This window comes from Dysidea avara, chromosome 2 (assembly GCF_963678975.1).
Source record: "Dysidea avara chromosome 2, odDysAvar1.4, whole genome shotgun sequence".
Classification (NCBI taxonomy): domain Eukaryota; kingdom Metazoa; phylum Porifera; class Demospongiae; order Dictyoceratida; family Dysideidae; genus Dysidea; species Dysidea avara.
The window spans coordinates 47,379,179-47,401,831 of record NC_089273.1 but is presented as its reverse complement, the minus strand read 5'-3'; the positions used below and the strand labels follow the sequence as shown (position 1 = coordinate 47,401,831).

Below are 22,653 nucleotides of genomic sequence, written 5' to 3'. Positions count from 1 at the left end.
TTGTATGTACATTCAGTAAAATTAAGTAGTGGATATCATTCAATCTTTCTTTAATAATGTTACTCTGTGTTGTGTTGGCCGGTCCATCTGTAATGCTATAATGTTTATAGCATACTGTAGTATTGTTACTAAGTTTTACTGAGAATAAAGCAGATGGGGTTGATAATGGTCCTATTCAGTGTCATACTGTACATGGTATTGGGGACGTTAGCTTTATATAAGTTGACCATATAATATTATTAATTGTGTACACCGAGCACAGAGTTGACGCTTGTTTTATGTGTAATAGTGTTGTGAACCGGTATGGAAAAACTGATTAACTGGTATTGTCTTTTGCCCACTTACTTGGTAGACTTCTGCTGACAAGTGATAATGTCATAGCATAACCTCAAAGCATGTGTAAATGCTGTGTAACAACAAAATAATATTTAGGCAATTTGCAGTTGTCAATTTGGCAAAATACACACTATTTAATTTTTATTAAATTTACTGGTAAATTGGCTCTACACTGTTGCAGATGTTGTAGGCTGACAGAAGGATGAATTTGTATCCTGAATGTTTGTTGTGCTGAAATGTCTGCCTTGTAGATTTAGTGTTCAGTCACAGTGAGCTGTCCACTGATCCCTTTCATGGGGTTAGATCATCCGATGCGCAATCAAATATCTGGATAGGATCATGTGTGCGATGGATCAATTAGTTTATGTTGAAGTGTTTTAACTTAGTCCTGCTATATACAATCTATTTTTTGTGAGCCACACCCACTTATCGTTATCATGTACAGGGTGTGTATCTCGAAGTAATACAGTAAACCTTTGATTTCTTTAGGATGTCATATCAAGTTACACATACAGTGTTGACAATGTCATCAGTGGACTGCTTATTGCAATCTACAAGGGTTATTGAAACTTAATGCTGAGTAGATACCTGACCAACTAACACATTAAAAGTGACTATAGGTATTGCATCATCGCTTCGAGATATGCATATGCACAGGCTATATACTGAAGTAGGATACTCTCCTCTCTTTATATATTATGAACTCTTGCTAGTGGCCATGGGCTTGGCTCCATGTAAGCTCACAGACAGTATCAAACATAAGATTCATGCAGACTGTAATAATCTAATTGATAAATGAATACAAGCAGCGTCTTATAATTAGAGTGAATTTGTTAGTTTGTGCGTAAAATCACTGATACAAGCAGTTTTTCTTATAAATAATACTTGTTCGTGTTTCATGTATACAGCTTTCCTAGACATATCAGTACTGTCCATTTGGTGCATATAGGCACACATGTCAGAGAATGATAGTAGTATAGCTTTGAGCATCTTATTTAAAGATCACTTTCACCATACCTTGCAGCAGTTTGAATGTGTGACTACTGGTTAAGACCAATCTATTGTAGATACACTTTTCTGTACACTTCGTAGAATGAAATTAATTTGTGTATGAACATGGCTTATAGCTACCATAGCAAATAAACCTATCACTTTACAATTATATTGGAGTACTGATGGCTACAATAGCAGTGCTAATGTAAATGTAATGAGCTAGTCATTTTGGGAGTGGGTAGCCATGTTGGTAGTGTGCATACTAAGATTCTATCATATAAACTATTGGCATATAGCTTATAATGTATGTGGACAGTATAGATCCTCGCTAACCCAAACTCCTGTAATCTAATCCCAACAGTAGAAATGACTGTTCTATTAGGGTATTTTGAGAACAAGTGTTTGTTCTATTACAGTATTTGAATAGGGTTCTGTATATGTGACCGAATTTTACAAAACAAGGTTTCCACACACATCCACTTTTATGACTTTGAAGTACCATAACGTGATGTAGCAGTAAGCCATTAGTCTCAAAGTTTGACCTGGTATTGTACTATGCTATGGAAGGACTATGTGAAAAGTTGAAGCCAATAGCTTGCTGAGTAGTCAAATTACAGCTGGTTAAAGTCAAAAAATTGGATGTGTGTGGAAGCCTTGTTTTGTCAAATTCGGTCACATATAGTTTATAATCTGAACAATTTTACTACTTTTATCAACTTGAGAACAGTGCTGTTCAGATTATTGAGGATCCACTGTTTAATAAATTGCTATAATATCCATTATTAGCTTACAATGTGCGACTGTTGTGTGCACATATGATAAAATTAAGTGATGGATAACTCCCAATCTTTTTATGATAGTTTTTCTCTGTGTTTCTGTTTCCCTATAATTTTGATAACATACTTTAACATTGTTACGAAGTTGTACTGAACTTTCAGTGTCTTTGTATTGGTACTGGTGACATCAACTTTATAATATTACCATGTATTTTGTGTATGTACACTGTGCACATGGCTTTCCCCTTGTTATCTGTACAGTGGTCTTTCTATTATTTAAATTCATTAAATAATGGGAAGTTAAAACCGATTGATTTATACACAGAATTCCATTCAAATACTCTAATAGAACATACAGTGTACACTCTGAAACAAAGTACTCTAATAGAACAGTCACTTCTGTTTGAATAACAAAACATTTGGGTATTGATGGCCAAACATTAAAGGGACCACTGCACTGGGGATGTGTAACCTATTAGAGTATTTTCCATTACATGAACATTCTATTAGAGCATGTGTATGTTTTATTAGAGTAGTTGAACATAACTCTATATAAACAAATGGGCTTCATTTATTTGAACAAATTCACTTAACTGGAAGCTTTTAATGTTGAACTGAAACAGATGTTCGGATAATGGAGGTCCTACAATACTTATTATACATCACAGTTAGACAAAGCAAATACAAGTTGTTTTATATGTTAACAAATTTACTTGGTTATGTGTGACCCGGTCCTAGTAATAATAATAATAATAATAATAACACTCTACCCCTGTGCAAGCCCAAGCTGCATACTCTTGATTGACAACATTTTATATGGGCAGGTCCCCTGGACGCTTCAGACACTGTCTGTGTCTGTCTAGTACATTTAATAAAAATAATACCAGCACACTGTCCTCCGTGCAGTCACTGAATGCTTTGACAAGGCATAAATTGCGGCATGGCTGGCCCCAGCTTTATACTCACTGAAATACAATCGTGCTAATGCACAATTGCTTGAATGGGTGAATGGTTACTCGTGTGCTGCGGCTTGATTCCGTGGGGGGAAATTCTAGACTGCTACCTATAGCAGTCTAGCTTATATGGGTGTGGCGCCCCCACGGATGGAGGGTAGGCAACAGATAATAATAATAATAATTAACTTTACAGTGTACATATACCTACATACATACAAGTTGCAGATGTTGGTATGATAGATATGGCAGTACACTGATGGTCCACTGACATCCTGTGTCAGTGGCCGGAAGCTAAATTGTAGTAGTGATTAGCTACAAAGTTTACTTACTAGTCTAAGATTACTTAAAACGAAGTGGATATTTAGTCGGTCACCGGTCACGGTTCAAATATTTATTTAGCCGGTCGTTTGTTTGGAAGTGTCACCTAAAACTCTAGTATCAAACACACTAGTTGTATGAAGGTAAGTTTTGGGGTGAGTTCGAGGCGAGCTAGGGTTGGAACGAGCGAAGCGAGCGTCCCGGTGAAGCCGAGCCAACCCTAGCTCACCTCGAACTCACCCCAAAACTTATCTTCATACAGGCAGTGAAAGTCATCATTATGTTTAACAGGCAAACGTCAGGTTAACGTTAGGGTTAGGGTCGGGTTCAGCTTGGGTTCAGCTTTGGTTTCTTCTTTATATTTGTAACATTAAATAGTACAAAAACAAGAAGAGTAGCCAGCAAGCACCGGTGGTACAGTGGTAGAGCGTTGGTATTCTAAACCTGAATGTGTGGGTGCGAGTCTAGGTCACGTCACACTTTTTTCTTCGTTTCTTAAACCTTTTTGTGTCACGATTTCTTCTAAGTTTTTTTAAAAATTGCAATGACCGGTTAAATATCAACAGCCTACTTAAAAGGGGGGGGAATTAACAGTTAAAGGGAGTTGAAGCTAGGGATCTTTGAACACTTTGAGCATGGACATAGAAATGAAAAAGAGCAGGTGTTGTTGGAGGTGAAATTGGCAGTGAAATGATTCCACAGATAATCTAAAAGTTTGGCCTTTATCTTGAGTGGGTTGTCCTGGTAGTTGATTAACAGTTAAAGGGAGTTGAAGTTAGGGATCTTTGAACACTTTGAGCATGGACATAGAAATGAAAAAGAGCAGGTGTTGTTGGAGGTGAAATTGGCAGTGAAATGATTCCACAGATAATCTAAAAGTTTTGCCTTTATCTTGAGTGGGTTGTCCTGGTAGTTGATAACGGGAAGGGCATTCCAGATGCGAGGAAGCCGGTTAAAATAAAAGTTACTAGTGGAATTGTCAGGTGATCTTGTTTGGAGTAGCTTGTTTCCAGAAGCTAGATGCTGAGGCAGCTCATCAGCATTCGCCCTGCATGCTCTTAATCAGTTGCTGTGCAAAGCAACCATGCAAGAGCCCCTCCTGCTGGTCACAGCAAAATTCACGTGAGATCACGCGGTGTGACCTTGTAGAATCCAAGCCTACAGCACACAGTTCCCATTCTCCCATTCCACGGATATTACAGCCGTAAGTATTTTAATGGTTTGCCGCCCACGTGGAGCCGGTAAAGTTAATACAAATTTAACCGCAGATTAAAGGGTGTTAACTTGAGGCGACGCCTGCTTGTTCCGTGCGGATTAGCGGGCGCCCTTGTATAGCATCTAAATAACTCCAGCACGTGATTGAAAGAGCGGTTAATGGAAATAAGCGGGAAGCTTTACCCGCTTCTGCAGGAACCATATCAGAGTGACAGCTTGCGTTTTTGCCCTCCCTATTCCTTCTGATACCTCCACTAACAGAGAAAGCGTTTTACAGGCTTGCAGAAGTGTTAGTGTGACAGTGGGCTGTGTTGTAGGCTTGTTAGTTCACTCAAGAAAGGGGGTACCTGTTGCCTCCAGCTTGCAGTGCAGTGGGGTATGGCGCCCCCCACAGATGGAGGATAGGCAACAGATGCTGAGGCAGCTCATCAGCATTCGCCCTGCATTCTCTTAATCAGTTACTGTGCAAAGCAACCATGCAAGAGCCCTTCCTGCTGGTCACAGCAAAATTCACGTGAGATCACGTGGTGTGACCTTGTAGAATCCAAGCCTACAGCACACAGTTCCCATTCTCCCATTCCACGGATATTACAGCCATAAGTATTTTAATGGTTTTCCACCCACGTGGAGCCAGTAAAGTTAACGCATGGTAAATTAGTGGGCGATGGAACAACAATTCGCCTGACATTTCGTGTGGTAGTTACTCATTATACAAAGGTTACATGCCCCTGGTTTCGAGGTGGAATCTTAGTAAGCCTGAGATTTCGCCATGCGGATTTTAAAAGATTGCGTAATCGATCCCTCATGTAAATGACTCACAGTAGTGGTCGCGTGTTTATTATTGTAGGCGCGCGCTTTGTGCTTCTTGGCCTCGTGACTCACTACCGTGAGTCTTGATAATATACAGTGCAATAAATAAATAAACCATGCCAGTGGACGCGATGAATATATATTTGTATAATATATAGTAAAATAAACATCTAATAACTGGAGTGAGCAATTCAATGATATTACTGTGGGGAAAGTTAAATTTTACGAAAAATATAATCTCTCAGAGGTATTTTATATCATCGATCAAATCCAATTAATGGATCTTGAAATTCCTTGAAGTTATATGTGACATCAGGAACTGTGTTGTGTAATTTCAAGGCTTGTTGAGATGCTACTGATGCATGTGTATGTGTAAAGCTGATATACTGTGCTAATTTCAACTTGTTAAACAAAAGTCTGTTAACTGCTGCTTTAGCTTTTCCAAACGGATTTGTTTGGGAAACCCGGAATGCCACAAATTGTACCACAGCAATACCAACCAGTACATTGACTGCAATTGAGTTGGAAGTAGTGTAAATTGAAACTGTAAAAAGTGTTTGTATATTGAAAAGTAGCAATAGCTCTTGATAATTCTTTGATTTATTTTTGAATGGGAAATATGCTCCATGCATGCATTCAACTACTCCAATTATAAGAATACCAATCATCATATTAGTGTTTCTATCAAGAGCTGATATTCCATAAAATATTGCTCTTAACAGTAATTGTAAACCAATCCAATAATAGAATCTGTCCTTATATGGACCTTGATAAACATCCAGTAGTGGCTTAAAATGATTTATAAATTTGAATTGTGATAGCGTTCTTGTAAATATTAGGACTGTGTTGAATAGTAATAGTATCAGGAACAGAACAAGACACACAATGAACAGAACAATGAAGTTTAATCCAAACAGTTGAACTCCTGTATCAACTGACCACATCAGTGTAGTGCTTTTACTGGGAAGACTAGTTATTGTGGAATAAGAGAACAAGACACTGGATACAGTACGTAATATCTTTGTATAGGACAATAGGAATAGTGTAGCAAGAACTGGTAGGGCTCTGTGTGCAGTGAGCCTCTGTATTCTAGTAGAGAATCGGCTTGTTATGATGAGTAATGTAGAAATGAAGATGAGGTAAATGGGAAATATCAGTTGTAGCCACATTTTAGCATAATCATCCATACCATCATAAAAGCATACTTCAATGCCTAAATCAAGGTTAATAAAAGAAATAATTGAATATGCATACTTTGTTTGTTTGTAAACTGGGAAAAATACAGCACCATTTATACTCACTAGATTAGCATAGAAAATTATGCTTACATCGGATACAGGAAACTGGTAACTAAAAAGAAAGATTATTAACACAATTCCTAAAAGTAAAAAAAGAAAAATTAAAAACAAATAATAATTGGAACAGTGTTTACAATTAGAAGTACCAAACACGGTACTGAGACCTTCTTTACATTTTCCACACAACACACCAGTCCTGTTAAACTGACACTGAGAGTCAGGATCGTAGAGGTTGATGTGTGAGGAATAAGGTACACAATAGTCAAATGGACAATGTGTAGACACTTGATAAGTGTGACTGTTATTTTTATTTGTTCTTCCTGTTATCCAGCTATTTGATGAACGCTGAACTGTTTGGGTATTTATGTTGCAACTATCTGTGGAAATTACAAATGGTATTATAATTGGATCACACTGACAGGATTTTAACACTTTATTTAGTGCAAAACCTAGGGGGCATGGAGAAATTTTTACTTTATATGCAGAAATTGAATTCCAGGATAATATTCTAGAGAAAAGCTTATGACTTAGCATTGGTACAGTCAGTGCTACTCTTATATATATAATACAGCTTCGTCCTCTCTTATGTAAAATATTGTAATCCATCTTTATGCAAGTGTTAGGAATTAGCAAGGTTTGATCTATTATACTGTGGCTTTTGCATGCTCTGTTTCCTGTAGTATCAATTTCAATCATTGTTGATGAGATAAAATCATTTAATAAGGTTAAGCTATAAGTTTGTCCAGGATAAACTGATCCCAGCTCATCAGTAGAGCAGTTATAATGTTGGCTATCTGTACAGTAGCAAATACTTGAAATTATGGTTGACGTTAGTGCCTTTGAGTTGTTGACAGCGTGTACAATGTACTGATTTACCTCAAGGGGATCTAAATGTATGAAAACTGAATCACTAATCCAGTTGCAATGTGAAAATGCATATCTCTTGTTAGACCAAACCTTGCAATTATTATCTTGTAGCAAAATGGAGTAGTTACATTGCTGTATTTGAAGAGATGGTTTATGTATAATATTTGTTTGTGTTCTGATATACTGAAATGTACACAGTGTATCAACATTGGTATTCACGAACATGTGTTCTGTATAAAACACCACTGAAAAACTATTTGCTTCAATGACAAGTTTAGTATTCTCTGCTATGGCTATGTAATCAATCACGATGCAGCAGTATGCTTGATTTAAAGAAAATGCAATAATTCCACCATGCAAATTTACAGTACCTTTAACAACATGTATAATGGACACTTCGCTCATAATTTTTGTAAAACTTATAGGTCCTTGTAGCACTAGGTGTATGCCTCCTAACCATATTACAAATGCAGTATCTTGAATTTCAGAAAATGAAGAATTGCTAATTATTAGAAGTGGAGTAGAAATCGGTGAAACAATTTTTGCATCCAAATGTATTCTTACTAGCGCAACTGAACTTATATTTGCAAAATTACAGCCTGAAATGGCAAAATTCAAAAGTAAATAACGTTGGAAGTTATGATTTTCTAAAATCATAAATAATGCTAGATCATTGCGTTGAACTGTACTCTTTATATTCTCAAATACACACTCCTGAAAATGAATAAAGGTAATTGAAGCACCTTTCAATCGAGTTTTACCATGACTATTCAATCCACTCAGTATTTCCACCATAATGGCTTCTTCTTTGAGCATTATTCCACTTAAATTTAATCTTATAAAAGTAATGATATTTTTACTGTCAGAAGATAAACAATTAATTTTTATTGCTTTATCTCCCTTCATTGTAATCTTTGATAATTTGATTACAACATCATCGGAATGTTTATCCAAGCAAATCATTATACCGTGGTGTTTAAATAAGGGATACCTAATGTCATGATAGTCATGTATTGTCATATTACTGTTACTTCTGGTCAAGTTATGAGCTATCATTAAATGACTTGATGTAACATTCAATAAATGCACACTTTTAAAAGCATTTATAATTGTCAATCCACATTGAAAAGACTGACAAGCAATTAAACAATTTAATAGTGCAACATTTGAACAGTTAAAAATGTTCAAAGCAATGTGTAAGTTATTTGCTTTGGAATATCCACATCCATCCATGCTAAGGAAACTAATGTTTATATTGTCAGAACTGATAAAAGCAACATAAGCTTTAGTAGTGCAATAAATTTTTGTATCATACATTTTCTGTGGGCTGATGCCTCGCAGTGTTACATTAAAGACAGTTTGGACCAGCAGATTTCTATAAAGGTGATGTTTACCTGGTAAGAATATGAACTGAGTATGAGACGTGAAGTAGTTCTCATCATTGAGGTAGTGTCGCAGGGTGTTTGTATGGTTACTAGTAACTTGATGGTTATCATCAGGTAACACATAGTATACTGTACAGTTTGTGATACATGCCAAACCTGAAACCATTAGTAGTAGCACAGAGTACATCTGTCTGAACTCAATAACATTCATCCTTTGTTTTGGACAAGATACTAAAACTGTAGAACTCAGTATTTAATTGCATGTAAATATCCTACAATAATGAGTCACGTAATACTGAAGAGCAAGCTGTGTTACTGTCAAGAATAAATAAAGCACACACAACCTATGTTGTGTTGTATGTACAAATGTATGGATTGTAAATTGAAATGAAATGCGTGCATGTGTCAATATATATATATATACAAATACGAACAACATTGTACTGTAAATAAACCATTATTGTTCGAACACAGTTTTCTTTCATTATGATCCTTGTTTATATAATAGCCAAACAATTTAGAAAGCAATATTTAAGTATAAAAGCAAAGCAATAACATTCTGATCAATGTTAGTACAAATTCAAATTGAAACATCCTTATGGTTATGGGATACTGTAGACTCACATGTACATTCTATTATATCATTGCATGACTTAGGGTTTAAAATTATTTTCTTAATTTATTATAAGTAAATATTTATGCATCCTTAACTTTTCAGTAGAATTATAGTAGCATACAAATTTTGTTTATTCCATGATGGAGTATTTATAATCTGTGGTATACTAGTGTTTGCACATGATTCCAATCACAAAAATAACACAGTTCCGGTTAATCCTGGTTGTTCTAGTGTTCCAGGATTTCCATACTCCCATTTATTCACAGCTGATCTGTCTACTAAGTGACTTGAAATGTAGCTGAACTCTCTACAGGGTGATTTGCTTGTAGCTTAACTCTCTACAGGATTCTCTCTAGAGGGTGACTTGTTTTTAGCTGAACTCTCTACAGGGTTATCTGTTTGTAATTGAACTGTCTACAGGGTGATTTCTTTGTAGCTGAAATCTTTACAGGGTGGGTGATTTGTTAGTAACTGAACTCTCTAAAGGGTGATTTGATTTGTTTGTATCTAAACACTCTACAAGGTAATTTGTTTCTAGCTGATCTCTGTACAGGGGGTGATTTGTTTGTAGCTAAACTCTCAACAAGGTGATTTGTTTAGCTGAACTCTCTACAAAGTGATTTGTTTGTAGTTGATCTCTCTACAGTATGATTTGTTTTTATCTGATCTCTATACAGGGTGACTTGTTTGTAGCTGATTTCTCTACAGGGTAACTTGTTTGTAGCTGAACTCTCTACAGGGTGATTTGGTTGTAGCTGAACTCTCTACAGTTCTAGCTGAACTTTCTACAAGATGACATCTCCTAGCTGATCTCTGTAACTTGTTTCTAGCTGATCTCTCTACAGGGTGATTTGGTTGTAGCTGAACTCTCTACAGAGTGATTTGTTTGCAGGTAAACTCTCTATAGGGTGGTTTCTTTGTATAGCTGAACTTTCTACAAGGTGGCTTCTTCTAGCTGATCTCTCTACAGTGAGCAGTCATTCTTACAATGTTGATCAAATTTACCCAGCATTGCAGAAATGCCTTCATTACCTTGTTGTTTAGTATACAAATTCTAATATTCCAGACTTTATGTCCACCTGTAATTGATTAAAACTTAACCAATCAATAACTTTTGTTATACACTTTCAATAAAGAAGCGGTATATACACATCAGGATGATCCTTACAATTTCAAGCATTTTAACCAAAACACCAACTTTTAGTCAAAACTATTTTAAAACATGTACAGGCTATGTGCCAGTTAAACTTTTTTGGCAACGCTTATAGCTGTTGACTACAGGGTTAATGAACATAATATAGCTATATAGCATTTATAAGCAGTATACAACACAGCCTATAGCTAGCTACCTGGAAACACTTGATACAGTCCTGTGGTAAGACACCAACTCTTGAAGTAAGAGGTAGCTACCTGGTTCGATTCCTGCTGTAGGCAACTTTTTGATTTTTAAAAACTTTTTAAAGCTACTTTAGGAACACGTGTATTTATGAAGGCCTTGTCTGCTCTATTATAGGGTCCGCAACGTGAAAAATGAAGCTGCAAGAAACAAATCCCCGACTATCGTAGTATGTTACCCTTAGTGCCCAATCACTAATACCACCCTTGGTTTGGAACTGAGTTTCCTTGTTGGAGAGACACGCGGATTTTAACATCTCACGTGATTGATCTTTATTTCGTGCGCTCCAAAGAAGACGTCCAGAGCTCCCAGATTCTGAGTGTGATATCAAGTGTTGTTGGCCTACCAAACCATGCATAGAAGTGAGTAAAACTTTGCCTGTGTTTTCCACGTAGGCTGACTTTCTGCGGATGGGTCGAGACAATTTTTCGTTCGAGGTGCTCTACCAGCCAAGAGAAGAGAAGCCAATCCTATCACATAAGATGGTAATGAAGTTGGATGTATAAGTATTCTACACACCAAGTTTGAAAGAGCTGCGACCTTTGTAACCATCTGGCTGGCAGAGATGAACTTTTCAGTGCAATGATTTTCAATGATTTTGGTGGGTTGTCTCCTTCCTACTGTTACAAACTGTCTTCCATAGGAGCTTTAAATCAGGGGAAGATCCAGAAGAACATCTGAGGTTTCTAAGAAGTGGTCAAATCCTTGACTTTTGAAGTTAAAAGGTCATTGGAAGCTACTACTCTAATAGAACATTCAGTATTCTATTAGAACAACCATGTATAGTCACTACATTTACCATCTGCTTTTGGTTGTGTCAATTGAACAGCTGTATAGATTACTTGGCAAGTGTGCATTTTATGGACATTTAAATCTTGATATTTTAACCTTGTGGTAATGCAAGCAATGCAGTGTCCAGGATGCTGGAGAGTATAATAGTATTTGAAATCCATTCATTTGTTATGAAGTAATCATTTTACATCAGCTGGAGCACTTTATTGCAGGATCAGCTCATTAACCTCACATTTTACATACCTGGTTTTCTATACGAAAATTAACAACAATAATAATGAATCTTGTGCAACTGCCTAAACAAATAACAACTCAGTAATGCAGGTAATGCTGCTGTGTATATGGCCTATGAGTTTGTGAAATTATTGATTCGTGAATAAGGTAGAGGTAAATCTTCACAGTTTCATCTGTCAATGTGTTCTATTAGAGTAGTTTATTACTTTATAGGTGTGGTAGACCAATAGATTACACACGTTTTTGCAGTCTCCTTTTATCATGTTTTGCACAGGTAGTGAAAATAGGGCAGGGAACCACAGGCCATGGTCCCCCAGTTTTGGTGGTCAATTCTTGTAGCAAAAGATCAACATGTTCTTAACCATTCTAATAGAGCAATCACAAACTGTTAGTAGTTGCTTAATTTTTAAAGTGACACCCAAAGTACTGTCTCAGAGCCCTGGGGCATGTATCCAGATGGAATCTGCATCTGTATGGGCTAATTAAAGAACTTTTTGCATTCAATTGCAAGTAGGCCTGAGTCAAATATGCTCAAAATTTTGCCCAAAATGCTTTCAGGAATTCCCTAAATTTTCACCTATTATGCTCATCAGATGTTCCCATTATGCTTGCATTATGCTCTTAGGTTAGCAACAATTCTGACAATTATCTTTGAATATTTTAATCAGTGAATGCTCTATTAGAGTATTTCACTAAAAGTGACTGTTCTATTAGAGATTATCAATCTACAATGCATTTGAGTGCTCAGCTTGCAGCATCCATGTACTGACTACTCTATTGGAGAGTATCAATCTATTTTCATGGAATTAAGCTCCATAGCTTGAAATATCCTAATATGCTAGCATTGTGCTGGCATAGCACTCCAGCCTATTATGCTTTTTATTATGCTGGCATATTCGACACAGGCCTAATTGCAAGTACTTTGTAAGGAGATGTGCGTAGTTGAATAATTCCTTGAACACATGATTGAGTTTATGTGACCTAATTTAATTTATTTAAGCATATAGTCATGCACATGTATGATTTGGTTGCTGTAAACTACATGTGTGTGTAATGTAATAGACTAATCACACAATCGTTCTTGAAGTGACCTACAGCATGCGGGTAGGTTAATGTACAAGTATGTGGTACACCTCACCATATAGCTTAATAGGATGTGGGTATATACCACATTGTTTCAAATGAAACTATAGCTAGATGCATTCCTACAATTATAGCGTTTGGATAAAAATGTAACTACACATGTCAACAACTAGTGAAAACTAGCAGCGATTCTATCATCACATTGCAGGATGTCTGGGATGCCATCCCTGGAGGACTACTTTACTTGTACATAAAACACCCAACCACATTGCATGAGGACGTCAAAGTGCACAATATGCACCTCAAACATTGCAAATTATACATAATTGTGTTCTTCAGTATGATTTAAAGCTATAGCCTTTGCCCTAAACATTGAAGAAGTTGCTAGCTAGCTAGGTTATGCAGGATTATTGACATACCAATACACAAGGTTTTTGATCTGTATCTATATTCTATATTATTTATACAATAATATTATAATGACTGTGCAACCTTTAACTAAACAACTTGTCTACAGCTGTTCAATTGACACAGCCAATAGTAGATGGCAAATGTAGTGACTACACATGGTTGTTCTAATAGAGTGAATGTTTGATTAGAGTAGTAGCTTGTAATGGCCTTTTAACTTTACAAGTCAAGGATTTGACCACTTCTTAGAAACCTCAGATGTTCTTCTGGATCTTCCCCTGATTTAAAGCTCCTATGGAAGACAGTTTGTAACAGTAGGAAGGAGGCAACCCACCAAAATCATTGAAAATCATTGCACTGAAAATTTCATCTCTGCCAGCCAGATGGTTACGAAGGTCGCAGCTCTTTCAAACTTGGTGTGTAGAACACTTATACATCCAACTTCATTACCATCTTATGTGATAGGATTGGCTTCTCTTCTCTTGGCTGGTAGAGCACCTCGAACGAAAAATTGTCTCGACTCATCCGCAGAAAGTCAGCCTCCGTGGAAAACACAGGCAAAGTTTTACTCACTTCTATGCATGGTTTGGTAGGCCAACAACACTTGATATCACACTCAGAATCTGGGAGCTCTGGACGTCTTCTTTGGAGCGCACGAAATAAAGATCAATCACGTGAGATATTAAAATCAGCGTGTCTCTCCAACAAGAGAACTCAGCTCCAAACCAAGGGTGGTATTAGTGATGGGGCACTAAGGGTAACATACTACGATAGTCGGGGATTTGTTTCTTGCCACTTCATTTTTCACGTTGCGGACCCTATCTATTAGGGTATTTGGGGGTGGGGACTATTCTACGGAACGGAACGGAACGGAATAATGGACTAAACTGCGGAACGGAATGCTTTCTCAGATTGAAGCTTGCAGCTTACCATTGCTGTACAAGTTATCAGTGGCACTTCCAGCAGGTAATCAAACGTTACCCCAAGAAAGATAAAACGAATTTAAGAATCGATTGTGGGTTCTTGTTGGTTGTCATTAGTAACGAAGTACTAATTGTGGGAATAGCTGACTCAGTGTGTTCATCTTCGGATATATCAAGTAGGGAACTAATGCATGACTTGTTTTTACTAGTATGTGAGTTATTTTTACTTAGAATGTACAGTCTGAGGCCCAGCCTTTCTAATCGGCATAAATCAGTATGTGTATAGCTACACTACAAAGGAAACAAGTATGGTGACAAGCTGAATCAACTCAGTCTAAGCAGAATCTAAAGGAATTTTGTGCAGTGTATGAGGAACAAACATTCAGATACCTCAAGGAGGCTATATTGTGTGAACATCAATGATTCATTAACAGAGTAGTGGACTATTGTCAGATATCTCAGCCTGAGTACTGAGTTGAATTCTGGATGGGGTCTATTTTACAGAATGGAATGCTTTCTGAATCAACTTGCAGCTTGGCTAGCTGCTATCATTGCATTTTATCAGTGGAACCTCCAGGAAAATGGAATAGGATAATTATAAAACATTAATTGATTGTTTAGGTAATCATGACTTTATTCAGTCTAATAAACAGATTATATGGTTGAGTGAGGTATCACTTTCAGAATGTTCAGACGACCAGTGATGAGATGCATGGATTCATCGAATTTTTGTTGTGGTTGGAGACATTAAATATCCAAAAGCAAACTGACTGTATAATATTAATTCACTTTCTTTATATTTCCTCAATTTTGAGCCTATATACAAATAATTGAATTTTCCTTGTCAATAGAAATCCTAGAATAAGATGGGAGAGAAACTTATCTTTGTTTACCTATACTGTACAACCAAGAGTTCGTAATACTGATTTGTATGGGAGGGAGTGTCTAACTCTCAGTATGGCCTGTACAAACACCCTGCGTAAAGTTCACCTTTCATCAAATCAACACCTTTACTGGGGGATAGAAAACTGTTGATTAGTGTTGCTGAAGAAGGTAAAGCCTTTGTTCTGAAATAAGGCCGAGGTGTTACTTTAAGCAGGGTGTTTGGTGAATGCGTTCAAGTTAGACACTCCACCTTATTATGAACTCTTGGTACAACTTCAAAGGAAAATGAAGAAAACATACAGATGAATCAATAAAATCACTACAGTAGGGTGAATTACAGACTAGTGAGATCTTGGTTAATTAATGACAGTGGTTGGAGATTAAGTGTGGTAGCTTCTTGTTCTTGAATATGTTGGAAAGTGGAAGTACAAATCAAAATGGGATATCAATTTCATTATGAAAAATACATAAATAATCTAGCATTACTATTTCATTTGTCCTCCACTTAAACATGCTACAACAGTACTAGTGTCAGTACATTGGCAGTGAGTCTACCTTGAAATCTCAACTCTAGAGTAGATCCAACACAGGACAGCCCGCACTGTAACAAATACATGTGATCCCATTGTAATTTCATGGACCAGCTGGACTGGGAATCACTTGAAAATAGACGAACAAATTTAACCTGTTTTGTTTGAAGTGAAGCATGTGAAATGTTACACTTAAGAAATCCTAGGATTCTTAGGTGGTATGTAATTAGTGTTCCATTTCAGGTCTGACTAGATACATTGAAATTACACACACATCCTGGTCCAAATCACGTTTGCCTGGTGGCTACAGGCATGGTTTCACATGCGGCTTATAATAGAGATTTGGCTGATCTTGGAGTTTTGGCTGATTCAAGGCTAGCAGTCAGACACATCCTTGAATTGTGCAACAGATAAAATCAGCTCACTATTGAATACGGCATTAGTCCACTGCACCAGCTGTTAATATATAAATAACTCCATGCATACACTTCAGTGATGTTTGCAGAATATACCCTCCTTGCGGTCTGCCAAAATATTTGCTCCTCACACACTGCACAAATTCTTCAAGTTTTAATTCAGCTGGCTCTTTCCTGTTACCAGTATCTTCCTGCTTGCTTTATTTATACACTGACTTATGACTTGAAAGACCGGCCCAGACTGTTTTCTAAAGTCTAAATAAGAAAAACAGCTCACATAAAGTTCCTTTCCGTATGGATGAACATCACTGATACCGAGACTGATACAGCTCATCCCACAATAATACTTCGTTACTAATGACAACCAACAAAAACCCACAATCGATCCGTTAATTCTTTTTATCTTATGTTTAATCACCCACTGGAGATGCCACTGCTAACTTATAAGGGAAGTTTCAGCAATGGTACGTTGCAAGCTTCAATTTTAGAAAGCGTTCCGTTCCGTGGTTTAGTCCATCATTCCGTTCCGTTCCGTTCCGTTCCGTTCCGTAGAATAGTCCCCACCGTATTTGGGTGTCCTATTAGAGTATATCCATCTTTGTCATGGTTTTCATCCCCACTCCAAAAAGGATAATTTCGGCGTACTATCATTCTGAGGGGGGCTTAGCAAACCGAGAGGGGACCACCCTTCCGCCGCTTATGATTTGTAGCTGAATTCTCTACAGGGTGACTTGCTTGTCTATAAGATTAACTGTTTGCAGCTGAACTCCCTACATAGTAACTTGCAATGTAATAGAATTCTATAATGGAGTAAGTCATAAGGCCACTCCAAATAAATTCTCTGCTTCCCATCCACCGCCCTCATCTGGTTACTGTCAGCACTAAATATCAAGACACACGGTAGTGATATACTTGTACAAGATTGTTAATGATTTAGTAGAAATAAACACAGATGATATCCTTTTCCCCCGACCATCTATTCATAATACAAGAGGGCACCAACTGCGATTTCTACTACCTCCCACCAGAATCAACTCCTACCACTATTCCTTTTTTCCTTCAGCAATTCAACAATGGAACAATCTTCCGGAATCTGTAATTAATTCATCAAGTGTAGAACATTTTAAATCCTTAATTAATCTTATAACTATAGTGTGCTCTTATACTCTATTTTGAGGTCTTGCACAGTAATAAATATAATTATAATAATAAAATAATAGTGTGTCGTGCGGCCCAAGAAGCCGGCGCGCCACACCGTGGGTATATTAACAGAATGATCTACATTTTGGCTTCTCAAGTTCAATCTGGAGAATGCAAAGTATTAAATGGTTATTGGTAAAACTCTACATACAAGTTATACAATGGAAACATCTACTTCTCCCAGGTCACAGGTTGAACTGAGTGAAGTTAATTTTGAGAATGACCTTGGTAGCTATATGGCAAGCTATATGGACTACCTCTTCATTGAAACCTTCTTTACATTGTGCAAGCTGCTGCAAGTGCAAAAAGAGTACAAGAAATTAATGCTTAAAAGGACATTCCCAATGATTTCTAAAGAGTTGCTATGAAAGACCCCACCTGGAGTATTGTGTTCAACTTTGGTGTCCATGCCTAGCCAGACATTGTCACCTTGGAGAGGGTGCAGGGTAGGGCAACCAAACTTGTCCCCAAACTATCCAAACTTCCATACAAATCCAGATTAAGAGAACTTGGAATCTACTCCCTGTATTATCGAAGAAAATGTGGAGACCTCACTGATACTTGCAGACTATTGAACAGCTACTACAATATTGACTGGTCTAAATTTTTGCACTCACCACACAAGAGGCGATTACTTGAAACTTTTAAAAACTGTAATTGAGAGCAAATTTGAAAGAGTGCAGACTAGATGGCTCAAACCTAGGGAGAGTAGAGTATCATGCTTTGTGAGCTACAAAGGGCAACATTATCTTCTCGCAGACTGATTTCAAGACTTACAATCAAGTACAAAGGTTTACACAGCTTAGAAATATCTTTGCCACCATCACCACTACCACCGTTTGTCATTCAACTCACTTCCAACATCCAACATAGTCACTGCTAGAGCTAACCACTCTATCACTACAGGCTACAGGGTGATGCCCAAAAACTGTTCAATCAAGCCTGGAACTTAATACCCTTCCCCACAATTGAGGCCACCACACTAGACTACATGCTTTTTGAATTAGTTGTGTAATTTTAAGTAGTATTAAGTAAGTTTGCAATTGTTATAGCTGAATCTTAGGAAAATCAGCTGAGCTGGATGGCTGCTCAGTAATTTGTAATAAAGAATATGTTGAAATCTGTATCCTATTTAAACAGTTTAAGGGTTTTAGAACAATCAAAATGAGACCACTGTACTTATGAAAATGAGAAGCAGCTTCGTCATAGATTATTGCTAGTCATGGCTTCACCTTTAGTGCTATGTATTAATATTAATATTAGAATCAATTATACAAATAAATATCTTTAAGCTTCTTGAGGTGACCCCTAATTTAACCAAAACCATAACAGACAAGAGAACACTGCACTGTCTTTGGTAAGATCAAATTCTGAAGTTACATACTGTTCAATGATATGGAGACCAAACCTTATCAAGAATATTGTGCTTATTGAACAGATTCAAAAAAGAGCAACAAAGCTTACTTTATATAATCTTCGTAAATATTTTGCTAGTCATAAACCTGATATAATATTATAGTAGCAGACATACAGTAAGCTCTTCCGTTCACTTCAACCTTGGTGTATACTGTTACAGTCTTTTATGTCATATTTGCATAGGATTAGCAAACTTCAAAGCTTCAGTAATTGTACAAAAGATAAATTCACTACAGCTAGCAGCAGGATAATGACATGTGTGTGCTTAGTATGAAACAGCGTGAGCTCAAATTTAACAAAACCATGCATGCATTAATCTGTTTACTGTTTTTGAAGTTCCAATGATTGGCCTTCATTATTCATCATCTCCAAAATGGAATCACGATAGTGGATCATAGTGTCATGAATCACAATTGTCTCATTGGAATCTCTCCTTCTGCTACATGAGAAATAATATTAAAATATATGAATATCAACGGTATGTATATATAACACACATTATTTGTATGTATAACAGAAGTAATGATTATTAACTGAACTTCTATACAGTATAAGTAGTTCTATGATTTAATAAATGTGATTGCATCTGCAAATTACAGTAGAGGCATTCCTTACAGTAGACGTGCACTTTAAATATAAATCAAAATAAGTACTGCAGTTTTAAAACAATGTTTTTGTAATGTAAGATTTAAATGACAAGAATAAGCAAAATTTAGCTACACTGTATCTCAAGAGAAGTCTGATTTGCTGTTGAGAACATTTAAAATAATTATAACTACTGTATTTGTCTGGAAATAAATTTTGGTTGATGTGGATTTAACCCAGGGACTTTCATAGCAGACACTAAAGATTAAAACTGCTACCAACAACTTATCACTTAATGCCGTATAAGAACAAAAGAAAGAATGTGGTTTAGTAGCCATTAACCTAATACAATATACAAAAGTGAGTGCTGCTTATAATTAGATTAGCAAAGACAATTTCAATGACTGCTGTGTTTACACATAAAAGACTAAATTCTATTTTGGCATCTTTGGATGAATATGAAGGGCCATTGAACGAGATGTGCTCTTCAAAAGTATGCTGGTTTGTAATCAAAGAATACACCATTGTAAAATTTGATGCCCCCAAATTAAGAATGGTACATATAGTTGTATTGTACACATGGTACAATATCATTGGTTTACAATTATGTGGTTGCATTGATTAGGCAATACTTTATGTATGCACACATGTATGCACACATGTATGCATGCAAGCATACTATATGTGACCAGATTTTACAGAACCGATCCAAATCGCACATCAGGCAAAATCAAACTAACACCACCAGTGGATAGCTACACTATCGTACTACAAGTTTTGACCCTCAGCACTACTCAAACTACACGAGGCTGGTTTTTACACACGTCTTTTCTGGGTGGTGTGGAGTGCTCAAATGGCGGTTTCAGGCCTTGTGAAGGACCTGGTTTGGCAAGAGTCAGTGGTTTACTGGTGGACAGCCTTATAATGTTGGCCAGACGTGTTCTCTGTTGATTTTGCTACATATCAGCCACTAAGGAGCCAGCACAGCCCTGTAATCTCGTGTCTGGACTCCAATCGTGGTCTGCCTCCATTTTGAGGTCTAACTTTTGCCCTCCCCGCAACCCCCAACCTCCACCCCTTTGTGAGCACTTGTGATACTACTTCGCTCGTCCAACTGCTCAGATTTTCTATCTTATTTGGCGGGAAACTGTACAAGCAGCTACAAGTACTGGAAGTGACTTGAAAGGTAACAGATTGATGCATCTTTTGTGTAAATTTCATACGCGTTGTCGTGAACGACGAGTCAAAGGAGCAGTTGAATGTCCAATATGGCGGGGATCCGGAGGGACTATTGACCGATACACTAACTCGAATTCTTATTAAAGCCAACGTACTCAATACATGAATGAACACGCATGCGTCTACAACAAACAGTATTTCTAAATACAATGAAACCTATAATTATAGTCAGTCTGTGACATCCTCCCGGCGCCGCAATATTTTGCTCCATTCAGTCATCTTGTCCTTAGCTCTAGCTGCAGCCCTTCTCTGAGGTCGTACAGGCGTCTGGGGTTCTTCAGTAGGAGACGAGGATGAATCATGGGGGTTATTATCATCATTAGACGGATGGTCATCATCAGTATTATTCTCTACTGTAGTTTCTGCGTTAACCTCCAGTGGATAAAGCTTCGTGATTGGTCTAGTGGTTACGCCAGTGGTTGTTTGAATGCTAACTGATCTCACAAATCCGTCATGTCCTCTCTGTAATTCCTTGACTACAGCTAATCGCCACTTGGCTCTCGGGCAATCGTCATGTACAATTACTACATCACCAACCTTCACAATCTCCTTATTCGCTCCATTGGCAGTGTGAGTTTCTCGTAGTGATGTGAGATATTCTCTTTTCCAACGATTCCAGAAATGTTCAATGATGAGCGCTTGAGTCTTGGCCTTCTTACTAAGACTGGAATGTGAGGAAGGATTGATGGTATAGTCTTCATCGTCAATTTCCTCTCGTTCTACTGTTGGATGAGGCGTGGTGATTATCAACCTCCCGTAAAGAAGATGTGAGGGTGTCAAGGGTTCCAAGTCATTCAGTTCCGAGCTGACGTACGTTAATGGACGGTTGTTCAGGTGTGCCTCTATTTCTACTACCAATGTCTGTAAGCTGGTTAGAGTAACATGTGCACGGCCAAGCGTCTTCTTCAGTGAGCTCTTAGTTAATCCAATGAGACGCTCCCAATACCCACCATACCATGGAGCTCGACAAGGAATGAATTTCCACTCTACCCCCTGCCTTGCTAAACCTTCATGTACCTTATCTGACTTGAACAAGTGCTTCAGTTCTTCAGCAGCTGCCATAAATGTTGAGGCGTTATCAGACACCATGAGTTGAGGCAATGACTTTCTACTAGCGAATCGACGAAATGCTTGTAAGAACGTCTCTTCTGACAGATCACTCACCACCTCCAGATGTACAGCCCGAGTGTTGGCGCATGTGAACAAGCATATATAAACCTTGTCTTCTCCATTTGTTGTTCGAATGTACAGTGCACCAGTAAAATCCACACCCGTTACACTGAAGGGGTTCATCATCTGGACTCGGTGCTTTGGAAGTGGTGGTGGGTCAGGTGCTCTGTAATGGGTTCCGGAAACCCTGTTACACACAACGCACTGCTTCAGTATATATCTCACACACTGTCTGGCTGCTGGAATCCAGTACATTTCACGCAGGTATGTCACTGTGCTATTTGTTCCAGCATGACAATGCTTTTCATGGATATCACGAATAATGAGTTGTGTGAAATAATGTTTCTTCGGTAGCAGAAGTGGAAACTTCGTCAAATGGGATAGAGGAGCATTATGTATCCTCCCGCCACAGAAAATTAGGCCATCTTTGTTCAGTTGGAGACGAAGTTGTCGGACTAAGGGTAGTCGCTTTGTTGATTTCGACTTGAGATCCACAAGTTCATTTGCAAATACCTGTTCTTGTGCAGACTTAATCCACAGCTTCTGTGCAGTGTTGAGTTCAGTAACTGTGATGACTCCATTCTCTTTCTGAGATGCCTTCCGGGTGTTGTTGATGAACCGTAAGACATAAGCTGTAGTTCTGTAGAGATGTGCTAACTTGCTGTACCTGGTTATGTCTATAATCTGGTGTAATCCCGGTTGGGGAATAGTTGTTTGTTCTGTGTTAGAGGTAGTTGGTTCAACTTCTTCAGTGGTGTGGATATGATGGACAGAAGTGGGTGACCATGAGGGCCAATCACATTCAG

The 22,653-nt window shown here is 37.6% G+C and overlaps 1 long non-coding RNA gene across 1 annotated transcript; it reads left to right on the top strand.

The window, feature by feature from the left end:
* The first annotated feature begins 14,378 nt into the window (after positions 1–14,378).
* Positions 14,379–15,162, top strand: LOC136246061 (uncharacterized). The gene is made up of 3 exons (XR_010696226.1): positions 14,379–14,449; positions 14,524–14,582; positions 14,638–15,162. It is a non-coding gene; the product is annotated as an uncharacterized lncRNA (long non-coding RNA).
* Positions 15,163–22,653: the final 7,491 nt, after the last annotated feature.